Source organism: Ascaphus truei, chromosome 3, assembly GCF_040206685.1.
Source record: "Ascaphus truei isolate aAscTru1 chromosome 3, aAscTru1.hap1, whole genome shotgun sequence".
Classification (NCBI taxonomy): Eukaryota; Metazoa; Chordata; class Amphibia; order Anura; family Ascaphidae; genus Ascaphus; species Ascaphus truei.
Genome location: NC_134485.1, coordinates 112,441,201 through 112,454,740, shown reverse-complemented (window position 1 = coordinate 112,454,740; position 13,540 = coordinate 112,441,201).

Sequence of the window (13,540 nt, the reverse complement as noted above, 5' to 3'; positions counted from 1 at the left end):
CTTATTCTGATGATGAGGATGATGCCTATATGGCCCTTGGAAAAGGGCAGCTGCCAGAGGAATATTTTTTTCAACGAGCCAAGAAACTGCAGCAGCAAGCAACATGCTGTGGTCACAAGGAAAATGTTGAAGTCTTTCTTGGCAAGTGCACATCCTGTATTACAGATGAGAAAGAATGGGTGCCCAGTACTGCTGATGTCTCAGAATCTACAAAACAAAAGAAGAAAAATAAAAAATCTACAAAGACGCCTATGAGAGCTACAAACTCTGCAAGTGAAGGGCTACCAGCTGGGGTTCTAACAAATACAGAGAAAACTGCTGCTAAAGCGGCTCCCGAGTTCAAGGGTAGAATACACCTAATGCTGCCAAAATGGAGGGCAAAATGTTGTGTTCCTGTACTGAACCCAACCACATGAAAGAGTGTCCCTTCCAGTCCTACGGTCTTACAAAGATACGGATGAAGATATATCTGATAATGGCCCCGAAATGAGACGCACCCACAATGCACCCCTAGGACGGTGGAGGTGCCTAAACTCTTTACGCACCGAAAAAACAGGTCTCTATGACCCTGAACATTCCTGCCAGCTACGGCAGCTACAATCGGAATTGTGAGTTGGATTTTGTCAAAAACACATCAAAACATTTACAGATCGAATTTTTACAGATTCGCCCATCTTTACCCAGAAGTCTTCTTTCCTTAGAACACCCTTCATAGGTGCTCATTAATATTTCTTCATCTTGTTCCCATTTTAAAAGCTTAGAAGCTTGAATGATATAGTATTGCTTTATTTTCCAGCATGTTATTTGCCATTAATTGTGCATTGTGCAAAAATAGATGAAGTATTTTTGTAACTTTTAGAAATCATTTACAATAGCACCTTAAGGGCTTATCCTATTGTGCAGACAACTTTCTAAATCATTAAAAGCCAACTTTAAAAGAGAGCTTTTTAACATGTCAGTCAGCACCAGTATTTTGCAAAGTAAGGCCTTATTACACAAAATCTTGATGAAGTGTGCTAGGATAAGATCCAAATATTTAAAAGTAAATAAAACTAGGATTTTACATGTAGCCATGTAACCTCTGGCTACTGAATTCCTCTGCCTAGCATGTACTGTAAGTCCTGGTACTTAACCCAGTGTTAGGGTTAATCCTGCCCTTGCTGTAGTAAGCAGTCCCCTTGAGTGATAGGTGTGTGGCTTAAGGTCTGGGTACTGCCCATACGGAACTGACCTGGAGCCCCTCCCCTGGGAGGGTGGGGGAAAATGTTTTACATTTGGAGGCGCTGCTGAGATCACTATCAGGACAGGCTTTTCCAGAGAGAGAATTGGATATGAGCTGGGGGAGAAATGAGATCAGACAAGTTACCCTAGCTAAGTATACCAGAGCAGAGTGAGCAACACCCTGATGTATGTTCCAGGGGGGCTCTAAACCAAAAATCTTATTTCCTGTCAGACTGAGAGGTTTTTGAAACCCACCGTATCAGGGCCATTGCGGGAGGAGTTATGGGAGGAGTTGTGGGTGGTAACTATAGCAGTCCCCAGCACAGGGAGCCGCCATGTGCACTATTTGAACTGTATTATATCATTCACATGTATGTAGTGTCTCAAGGGGGCTTTATGGGATCTTGAGGACCGGATCAGCTATGAAAGAGAGCTACAGCGAGTGAAATAGCAGTTCCCGCCAAAACGGGAGGATCGCGTGGCAAGATTTGCAGCGTTGCAATCTTTTGAGTGCAAAACTATCTGGGTTCCGCATGAAAACAAAGCCCCACCCCACCCCTAGCTAGTGCTTGTTTCAGCATAAAACCAAAGCTCCGCCTACAGTAAGAGCTGGTTTTGGTGCGAAAACTGGAGCCACGCCCATCTATAATGTGCCTGTACTCCTGGATCCACCAGGATGAGGAGGCAAGTGATTACAGGTCACCACTAGGGGCGTAGCCAGACGTGAGCTACTACGCCCTCAGTTTCATGTGGTGAGGCCAGGGAGCAGGAGCAATTTGCAACTGTTCCCACTCAACATCCCTATTATGGCGGTGTGTGATCTCCCAATATACCCTGCCAAGAGGATTCCTGTTAGTGAGAATAAATGGAGAAAGCATTCACAATGCATTTGTCCTGGCTGTGATTGCCCAGGCAGAGACGTGAGCCTGGAGTCCAGATGTAAAAGATGCGGGACCCCACCTTAAGTCCAAAGTGTCAGAACCACCCATGCTGGGTCAGACGGTGATGCGGGCTTCTACAACACAATATGTGAGTTGCAGACACTTATGTGACTTAGTGCAGGATTTCTTCAGCTTTGTTATTTGAATACATTTGCTACATAGTGGCTGAAACATTACGAGTAGATAGATTGTTACATACTGATGGAGCAGCCATTATTCGAACGGATCTCAAATCAGTTTTCGTGTTGACCGCTGTATTCCATTAAGTATTTCTGCGTTTTGACCACTATTCATGCCGCGTTTGCGCAATCCGGCACCGGGCAGCCACACGCGGTTGATCTGTTTAATTTAATGGTTTATTGTTTCTTTGGATGCAATTCTTCGCATATCCGCCATGTGGCAGAAATTAATGAATTTAATGAATTGTATTGAATTGTAATGTGCATGGTACTTTGCTACTTTGTAAGGGTGCAGGTGTTTAAAACAGATAGCACCCACGTGGTACATATTTACAGTGACCCATTGTGAATTGACCTTGATTTTTCGAAGACATTATCAAATTAGACGTTCTTAATAAAAAGCTTTAAATACTCAATATGTGCCTCTTTTTTACATTCTTTTCCCCGCACAATTGCTGAGTGGACATTATGGCAACACCACAGGCGTATAAAAAACCTGACTGTATTTATGCATTTTTAATATATTTGGCAATAAATGCTGCAGCAGATAAGATGGCGACTGTATCTGAAATATAAGAATATTTAATTTCGAACTACGATTTTTACAAGTTTTTACCAGACGTTCATGGGTGGAAGCGTGCGATAAGAAAAACCTTAAGTAATGAACAGTGGTTTTTTTCGCATTGCCCCTCCTGCCGGAGAGATTTGCGGGTATTGTGGTGTCATGCCAGAATTTCACAGTATGTTTGATCATGGCAATTTCAAAAGAAGAAAGTTCGGTTTTAACCCATATAAGAATCATCAATCCCAATCCAGCAATGTGCCGTCAACAGCACCAGCACCGGCCGGTCCGACCGTCGGTGATAACCTGGTGAACGGCAATCCTTTGTACCTGTCCCCGCCGGAATACCTGGAAAATTTCCAGCCTGAGCATGATTTCGCGTACAGGTACCAGCAATCTTGCATTTACCAGTACCAAAATGATTTCCATCTTCATCGCCTGTCAACTAAAAGTGTACCAGTACCAAAATGATTTCCATCTTCATCACCTGTCAACTACAAGTGTACCAGGCCAGCTGTCACCTGTCAACTATAATGCAGACTTGGGGAGTTACAGTGAGTCATCACCACCCATTTGGCAAAGTTTTAATGAAGGTAAATACAGTATACAGTACAGTAATGTACTACACTGTATTACACTATACTGTACTGTACATGACAGTATTACTGTAAGTTTGGAGCTGCAGTTCAAGCTGCCGAGTATCAAAACAAAATTATTTTTTAAACAATACTGTTCGTACTTTACAGTATGTGCATCAATACAATACTGTATGCGAGTTGAGGGGATGTTTCTCTGTTGAGTGCACTTTGAAGAATGATTTGATTGGCCGTCGAAGTACGTGACGCTGCTGCAGCTTTAATATGTAGGGAGAGGGTGGGGCTGAAGAGTCAGAGCCAATCAGAAGTTTGTTCTCATCCTACAGACACAGATGTAGGATATTGTTTGAACGGCTGCTTTAATTCCCAATGACGCGACTTGACGCATGCGCAATATCGGCAATAATAGCATATTTGCTTGTTTTTCCCCAGAAAATAAACTTTGACATCAATCGGTAAAGACAAAAGAAGGGATTTGGATGGACCTCCAATATCGCTTTTTTGAAAAGTTGCTTGCGCATTGTTTGCCAAGTAGGCAAACATTTAGTGACAATGCCATTTTTATTGATAGAACAATAGTGAGCTTAAAAAAAAAACTTATACTGTACATTATGCTGCTTTTTTAATATTCTAATCTTTTTTTTTACATTGTACAATGTGTCATCATCACAACTTTTCTTATAAACACCACAAATAAAAATGTATATCTTTTATTCTATACAGTATGTATTATTTATTATTCAATGCTTATAACTTTTGCAAAAGTACTACTGTTTTTCTTTAACTGGTATGCGCATGCGTGTACAGTACTGTACTGTGCTGTACACTGGCGACACACTTTATTCGAGCTCGGCTAGTCCCACGAATTCGGGTATACCCGGGTGTATTGAGGTTTGTGACTGTTTTCTGCCCGAGTGCATTGGGTTATTTTCAGGCAGGGATTGAAGCATTTTATTCCCGCTGGCTGCAATACTGCACAGTATATATATATATATACTGCATTACAATTCATGAATTTATGCCATCTGGTAGACACGCGAAGCATTGCAGCCTATTAAATCCTAATCATTATCATTTAACAGATCAGCCGCCCATCAGCCAGGCATGAACCCAGGCTGGGAAGGCAAACACAACGGGGCTTGTCAGAGGTGAGGAGCGGCGCATTCCAGGTATCTGCCAGGTACATACTGGGTATTTGCTCGAATAAAGTGTGTCGGTGCAGTATGTCTCATTTGGACATTTTTTTTAATAACCAGTAAGAGAAATGCCCTTGCATTACATTACAGTATGTGGTGCAATGCTTTGTTGAACTGTTCATAAGAATTTCAGGTCTGCAATAGGGGGTCGGTAAAAAAATACATTTTATTTTTTAATTCAAGTTTTAAAAATATATATTTTTTGGGGTTATCGACATGAGCTTGCATAGAAATTATGGATATTATGAGAATCAAGTTTTACAAATATATATTTTTGGGGGTTATCGACATGGACTTGCATAGCAATTATGGATATTATGAGAATCAAGCAGTACTGTTGCTTTTTAATTCCACACTAGTCATTTACGTTCTTTCTGAGGTGGGTGGCATACTGTAGTACTGTGATTTTTATTTGGGGGTGTGGGGATCAAAACATTATGATGACCTGTTGAGAATATGTCTTTGAACTACAGGTAATCCTTCATACAGCTCTCCCTCCTCCCCCCCGCACACACACACAAGTCTCAAGGATTTTAACTTCTTTTCGACACCTCTCGCAAACCATTCATTTTTAAATGGTTGGCTTTGTGGCTTTCTTTAATCTTCCCGAGCCTGCTCTCACAGTTCTGCCCGCCACGCATGCGCAAGTGCGATAAACTAAGCCCTTCTAAACAGGCCTTTTCTTAAACACAACACACGCCCGCCTCCCCCCACTAGTAATAAGATCAACATGTTGTGTGAGATACAGGCTGAGCTAACTGCTAACTGCTATTGTACTGTAACAAAACAAGTCAACTTGAAGTTCAAAGCTTATCAACAACACAGCACTCCCCCCCCCTCCTCCAACAGAGCCATTCACGTAAATGTACTGTAGCGTGATTATCATGAGCTGGGCAGAAGACATGTTTGATAATCCTTAAGGCAGGAAAATAGTATTTTTCTATAGAATTTTATTGGTTAATGAATACTGACCTGTGCATTATTTTAACAGAAATGATTGATTAAACAATAAAAATATAATAATTTTTATAAAACATATTTTTTGTTTTTATATATATATTTTTTCCCAAACTAATGTGAAGTGCAATGCTTTGTTGAACTGTTCATAAGAATTTCAGGTCTGCAATAGGGGGCCGGTCAAAAAATACATTTTATTTTTTAATGCATAATACAGTACAAAAATACAGTAGCTCTTGTCTTTCTCTTCGTTATGGCATTGCAAGATGGGGGGAGATCGGGGAGAGAGGGGGCTGCAGCTCTAAAAATACAGTATTTCAAAAGATTTTTTTAAAAACACATTTTTTTTTTGCACAAACGAATTTCTATACAGTAACTACTGAGAGAGGGTGGGAGAGGGGGGCTTTGTGTAAGATACAGGCTGGTTTGTACATGACTATGTACTATAATCTTACACATCCCCCCCTTCCTTTTTTCACTGCTGCAGTTCTGAAAATGAAAAGAAACAATTAATGCAGACATTGTTAGTTTGAGTGCCATACAGTACTTACAGTGCTGTAAAGTATCTGTATCCAACTTACCTGTGCCTGATTAACTGAAATAAATGATTAAACAATAACAATACAGTATTTCAAAAGATTTTTTTTAAAACACATTTTTTTGTTGCAAAAACGAATTTATACTTACCTGTGCCTGATTAACAGAAATAAATGATTAAACAATAACAATATTTCAAAACAATAAAAATAAAACAGAAAATGATTAAACGCATTAAACAAAAAATCAATGTAAACATTTTTTTTTTGTAAACTGTTGCACTACAGTAGAGTTTGGGAAAAGTCATTAGCAAGAGGGGTGCCACTCCAAGCATGAGCCCTTGTATGCCTCAACAGGCCATTTATAGTGTCTCTCACAGCTCTCATAACTGTAGGGGTAACATAGAAATAACGCTCCACTTCTTTCAAAATGGTCTTTCTTAAATTTGCTGGCAGAGCCTTCTTTCTTTTATTTCCTTCATAATTTACACTGTGGGTCCAACGACTGTACATCTCAAAACTGATGTGGTGTTTAAATACTGTTGCGGCCGCCTTTATTCTCCTACTTACCCGGATAAATGCGGGGATTTTCTCAGTTTCTCGCGGAGTTTCCCGCGCGGCGGCCGCATAATCAGATAAGCTAATATCATTGAAAGCGCCCGCGGCACGGGAAAACTGAAGAAAAAAGCCGCGCGCTGCTGCGTTTTTAAAAATCCCATGGTGGCGGCTGCATGAGGATAAAGGCGGCCGACACAGTATTGACAGGGCAAATGTATGGGCTACACCAGCACATCCAGCCTTGTATTTCTCCCGGGCGTGCTGGGTCAGGTCGGTTAAGATGATGTCCGGCAGCGTTACAATACTGGGTGCTGGTGTACTTCTGGCAGCGGGCGAGGGTAGGTGGTCTGGGAGGATGCTTTACTCTTGTCGTGGCCTTACCGGGGTTGTCATCTCATCCTCAAAGGCATACAGATGATCTGCTGATGGATGGGGTGAGCGTGGGGTGCTTGGTGAGGGAAGCGTGAAGGTCACATCTTGCAGGCTACCCTCCTGCTCCTGCGTCGGACATACAGGGACAGGGACAGGGACAGAAACTCGCAGGAAAGAATACATCCCCACAATCTTCCTTTCCATCTTCTCCATGTTCCTTTCCATCTTCTCCATGTTCCTTTCCATTTTCTCCATGCGCATATCCATACTCAACATGGTCTCCAAAAGAAGATCAACCTTTTGCTCCATGCTGTAGACATCTGCCTAGGTGGGTGGTGGAGGAGGTGACCAGGGGGTTGCCAGGAGAACAGCGTCGAGGATGGGTTGTGGAGCAGGTTGGCAGGGGGTTGACAGGAGAGCAGCCTCAATGATGGGTTGTGGAGCAGGTCGGCAGGGGGTTGACAGGAGAGCAGCCTCAATGATGGTTTGTGGAGCAGGTCGGCAGGGGGTTGAAAGGAGAGCAGCCTCAATGATGGGTTGTGGAGCAGGTCGGCAGAGGGTTGGCAGGAGAGCAGCAGCGTCGAGTATGGGTTGTGGAGCAGGTGAGCGGGGGGGGGGTGCAAGAAGAGGATCGGGACTCCACTAGACTTGCACCACTGTGTTAAGGTCACCAAATTTCTTCTTTACATAATAAGGCCCAAGGGTCTTAACCTTTGGAGCCTTCAGAACATTTTATTTATTCTGCTTTAGTTTTCGCTTAGGTTTTGGCTGGGAAACAGCTTCTGCCTTTCGCTTGGCCGGCACGGCAGAAGAAAGCTTGTTCCTGCGTCCGTAGAATCGGGGGCGATCCATGGAAACAGAAGGATGAATGCACAATGCTGTATCTGGACAAGAGCAAGTTCAGATAGAGATCAGTGTGTGAGAGTCTATGCAATTTGTCACCTTTTATTTGAAAATGTTCACCGACATGGACACGAGGTGCAGGTGTTAAAAGTGGTTCAGCAGGGAGAGATGGAGCACTACCGGAAAAAATTGCTGGAGAGTGTGTTCCCAATAAAAATAAGGTTTATTGGATCAGAGCATGATAATAAGGATGAGCCCTAGGGCCCCCACCAATGCGTTTCGAGCTTCTGCTCTTTCTCAAGGTGTTAAAAGTGGGCATGCTGTGTACTAAACCTTTCGAGTGACGTTGAGGCACATTAAATTTAAGTATAAATATACCATCCATTTGTGTATTCAATGCACATTCAATACACATCGAATTCACATCAAATTGCACTGTGTGTGCTCGCATTTTTTTTCTAACAGCAGCGATGCCAAAGAAAAGGATTTCAAAAGATCTCAGCTTGAGAATAAAGGATATGTACCAGAATGGACACGGCATTTTACAGATCCAACCCTGTTTTTTGCTTCGGGCTTCGTTTTAGCAAAAAGCACTGTTAGTTATCATGCGCACGGGAAGGCCAAAAACATCAAAAGAAATCCGACCGTCACTACTGAGTAAGTAAAGTACTACTACAGTAGTACTTATTGTCCTCCATAACTCTAACAACGTCTTGTACTGTTCTGTATGCCTGTGTTTAACTGTGGTAACTAATAATCCTGCATTTACTGAACACACACACACAAAGCATCAACAGTACAGTACTGTATGTCACCAGCTTTTATGCCAGTGATTGGGTGGTACAGTAGGAGTGACTGAGTGTGTGACAGTGCAGTCTATTGGGATGCTTTATTTGAAGGAGGGGCAAATTATTTAATATATTCATATACTGTACAGTAGCGCTATAATCGGACAATAGGAAATCAGTGCGCTATTGGGATGCTTAATTTGCCTACTGTAACAAATTGTTCTGTTTTTCTTTACACTGTAGGGCGACAACACTTCTGGTGGACCAAATAAGTGAACAGAATGATGAGACGTGTGCCACAAGGGTAAAGAATGCACTAGAGGCAACTCACAAAATAAAAGCATCTGAGACCAGCATCAGGCAGATGAGACAGAAATTGGGATGGAAATATGGGCGTGTTAAGTAAGTACTGTATGTATACTGTACGTCACCCATGTTTTTCTCTTTTTTGTCTGCTGCTTTTTCTTTTTCCACTATGGTTGTTATTCCCCACGTTTTTTTCCCCACCTCCCTCCCTCTCCAGACTTGTGATTTCTTGTTTAGCACTCTATTTTCATGTTAGGCTCGTAGCCTACTGTACAATAGGGTTGGCCAACTGTACTCTATGTAATACATACTGTATACTGTATTGTTTCAATACATTACTGTTAGTTTTCTGTATAGTAGATGTCTTTGACTTATTTTGTTGTTTTTTGAGTGCTGGGAATCATCATACTGTATCTCTAGTATTTAGTACCTCTAACATTATTCCTTGTCATTACAGAGCGTATCCTCTGATAAGGGATGCCAACTAAATAAAAAGAGTGGACCAGACACGGGCATGGATCGAAAGTGGCGAGACTTTCCAGGATGTCATCTTTACTGACGAGACAACTGTAGAGTTTGAGAGATTTGCCCGTTTTGCATTCTACAAAAAAGGATGCCTATCTCTGAAGCCGCGTCCCAAGCACCCAGTGAAGATGCATATGTGGGGTGCCATCTCTAGACAAGGACCAGGATGCATCATTATCTTTGAGGATAAAATAATGCACAAATACACGTTGTGCCTGTGGCCTTGCCTTATGCACTGGATAGCTGTACTGTACAGTATTTTGTACCCTAATGTTACTGTAAATTTTTCTTTTCTTGTTTCCAGGAATCATGAATAAAGCGCTCTTCCAAGATCACATAATTACACATGTTGTCGAATACAGTACATTAGGAATGATTTCCCATCTGGTCACCGGTTCTTCCAGGACAATGATCCGAAACACACCGCGTCAACAGCTCACATTCTTGCCAGCGGTATCTACTGGGTTAAGATGCCAGCGGAGTAAGTTGGGTAACCATTTCTCATTATTTTACACAGTTTATATCTCCTTACAGTAAGTAATTCACCTTTTTTCTCCCCTCCTACTGGATTCCAGATCACCAAATTTTAATCCCATCGAAATGGTATGGCATGAGTTGAAGGATTATATCAGAAAAGTGTGGAAACCGTAAAAAAAGGATGAATTGGAAAAAGGGTTACTGCATTTCTGGAACAACATACTCACCGTAGCCAGATGTAATAAATATATCGATCATATTGCGACTGTGTTGCCTATTGTTATACAACGTAATGGCCAGGCCTCCGGAACGTAATAAGGCACAGGTAAGTATGATACTGGTAAGTATGGCACTCAAACTAACCATGTCTGCATTAATTGTTTCTTTTCATTTTCAGAACTGCAGCAGTGAAAAAACAAAGGGGGGGGAGGATGTGTAAGATTATAGTACGGTGTTCATGTACAAACCAGCCTGTATCTTACACAAACCCTCCTCTCCCACCCTCTCTCAGTAGTTACTGTATAGAAATTTGTTTGTGGGGGGGAAATGTTTTTTTTTTTTCAATCTTTTGAAATACTGTATTGTTATTGTTTAATCATTTATTTCAGTTAATCAGGCACAGGTAAGTTTGATACAGATACTTTACAGCACTGTAAGTACTGTATGGCACTCAAACTAACAATGTCTGCATTAATTGTTTCTTTTCATTTTCAGAACTGCAGCAGTGAAAAAAGGAAGGGGGGGATGTGTAAGATTATAGTACGGTGTTCATGTACAAAAAAGCCTGTATCTTACACAAACCCCCCCTCTCCCACCCTCTCTCAGTAGTTACTGTATAGAAATTCGTTTGTGCAAAAAAAATGTGTTTTTAAAAAAATCTTTTGAAATACTGTATTTTCAGAGCTGCAGCCCCCTCTCTCTCCGATCTCCCCCCCCCATCTCGCAATGCCATAACGAAGAGAAAGACAAGAGCTACTGTATTATGCATTAAAAAATAAAATGTATTTTTTGACCGACCCCCTATTGCAGACCTGAAATTCTTATGAACAGTTCAACAAAGCATTGCACTTCACAATTAGTTTGGGAAAAAATATATATATAAAAACAAAAAATATGTTTTATAAAAATTATTATATTTTTATTGTTTAATCAATAATTTCTGTTAATAATGCACAGGTCAGTATTCATTAACCAATAAAATTCAATAGAAAAATACTATTTTCCTGCCTTAAGGATTATCAAACATGTCTTCGGCCCAGCTCATGATAATCATGCTACAGTACATTTACGTGAATGGCTCTGTTGGAGGAGGGGGGGGAGTGCTGTGTTGTTGATAAGCTTTGAACTGCAAGTTGACTTGTTTTGTTACAGTACAATAGCAGTTTTAGAAGGGCTTAGCTCAGCCTGTATCTCACACAACATGTTAATCTTATTACTAGTGGGGGGAGGGGGAAGGTGTGTTGTGTTTAAGAAAAGGCAAGTTTAGAAGGGCTTAGCTTATCGCTGCGTGGTGGGCAGAACTGTGAGAGCAGGCTCGGGAAGATTAAAGAAAGCCACAAAGCCAACCATTTGAAAATGAATGGTTTGCGAGAGGTGTCGATAAGAAGTTAAAATCTTTGAGCCTTGTGTGTGTGCTGGGGGGAGGGGGTGGAGTTGTTTGAAGGATTACCTGTAGTTTAAAGACATATTTTCAACAGATCAGCATAATGTTTTGATCCCCACACCCCCAAATAAAAATCACAGTACTATGCCACCCACATCAGAAAGCATGTCTAGTGCCGCATTAAAAAGCAACAGTACTGAGTGATTCTCATAATATCCATACTTGTTATGCAAGCCCATGTCAATAACCCCAAAAAATATATATTTGTAAAACTTGAATCTCATAATATCCATAATTGCTATGCAAGCCCATGTCGATAACCAAAAAAAAAAAAAAAAAAAAATATATATTTTTAAAACTTGAACTAATTTCTACTGTAAATGAATGGGAAGTTATACACACATGTGCATTAATAATCAACAAGGTCCCAGGTCCCAAAGAGAATTACACGCAGGCGCAGAACTGTGAGAGCAGGCTCGGGAAGATTAAAGAAAGCCACAAAGCCAACCATTTGAAAATGAATGGTTTGCGAGATGTGTCGATAAGAAATTGAAATCCTTGAGCCTTGTGTGTGTGCGGGGGGGAACGGGGGGAGCTGTATGAAGGATTACCTGTAATTCAAAGACATATTTTCAACATGTGAGCATAATGTTTTGATCCCCACACCCCAAATAAAAATCACAGTACTACTGTATGACACTGACCTCAGAAAGAACATCCATGACTAGTATGGAATTAAAAAGCAACAGTACTGCTTGATTCTCATAATATCCATAATTGCTATTCAAGCCCATGTCGATAACCCCCAAAAATATATATTTGTAAAACTTGATTTTCAGAATATCAAGAATTGTTATGCAGGCACATGTCGAGAAAAAATAAATAAATAACAAAAAAAGACAACTTTTTTTTCAGACTTGAACTTCTACTGGGAAGTAATATACGCATGCTCAGGAATATAAGGCCACGCTCGGGAAGATTCAAGCCAGAAAGCCATCCATTACAAATGAATGGTGTGGGAGAGGTGTACTGTAGATAAGAAGTTGAAATCCTTGAGCCTTGTATGAGTACGGGGGCGAGAGCCCTGTGGATTATCAGTTCAAAGAAATATTTTCAAAAGGTCATCATAATGTTTAATGCGCAGAAATGTGATACAGTAACACGCCTATGCGTTTCACACTGCTCTGTGTATAATACAGATACAGTACACACGGTGCTCTGAGTATACTACAGATACTGTACAGTACAGTACACATGCTGCTCTGTGTATAAAACAGATACAGTACAGTACAGTACACACGCTGCTCTGTGTATAATACAGATATTGAATTGCTATTGGATTTTTATGACAACAACTCGCGATTACCCACTTGAGTTTCTCGACGGTATTGCAGACAAAGCTAAAATGCACTTTTCTGACCCGGACAAAATGATAAACAAGCCGCGTGTTTAAGTCGTCACGATTCAAATAAATTGCACGCCATCGCATGGGTATTCCGATCTACACACCGCGTTAAATGTTCGAATAACGGCCGCTCCATCAGTATATTGCTGGGTTATTTCAGTTTTGTCATTGTTTTTTTCAAGGGAGTTCTTGCTCTATAGGGGTAAGGGAAGTACCAGATCATTTTGGTCTCTGCGAATGGGGCAGAAGAAGGGACTAGGAGCCCCGAAACATTAAGTTGCCCCCTTTATTCCCCTGTTTTATCCCCCTTCCCCTTCCATCCTTGTTTTCCCTTACCACCCTTCCTTCCTTTTTTGCCTGTTATACGCAGTATGTTATCTGGATACCATTTGTGGTTTGACTATATACAGTAGACTAGAATAGCATCATTGTCCCTTGCATATTGTTTGCCATATCTGTATTTATTTTTTATAGT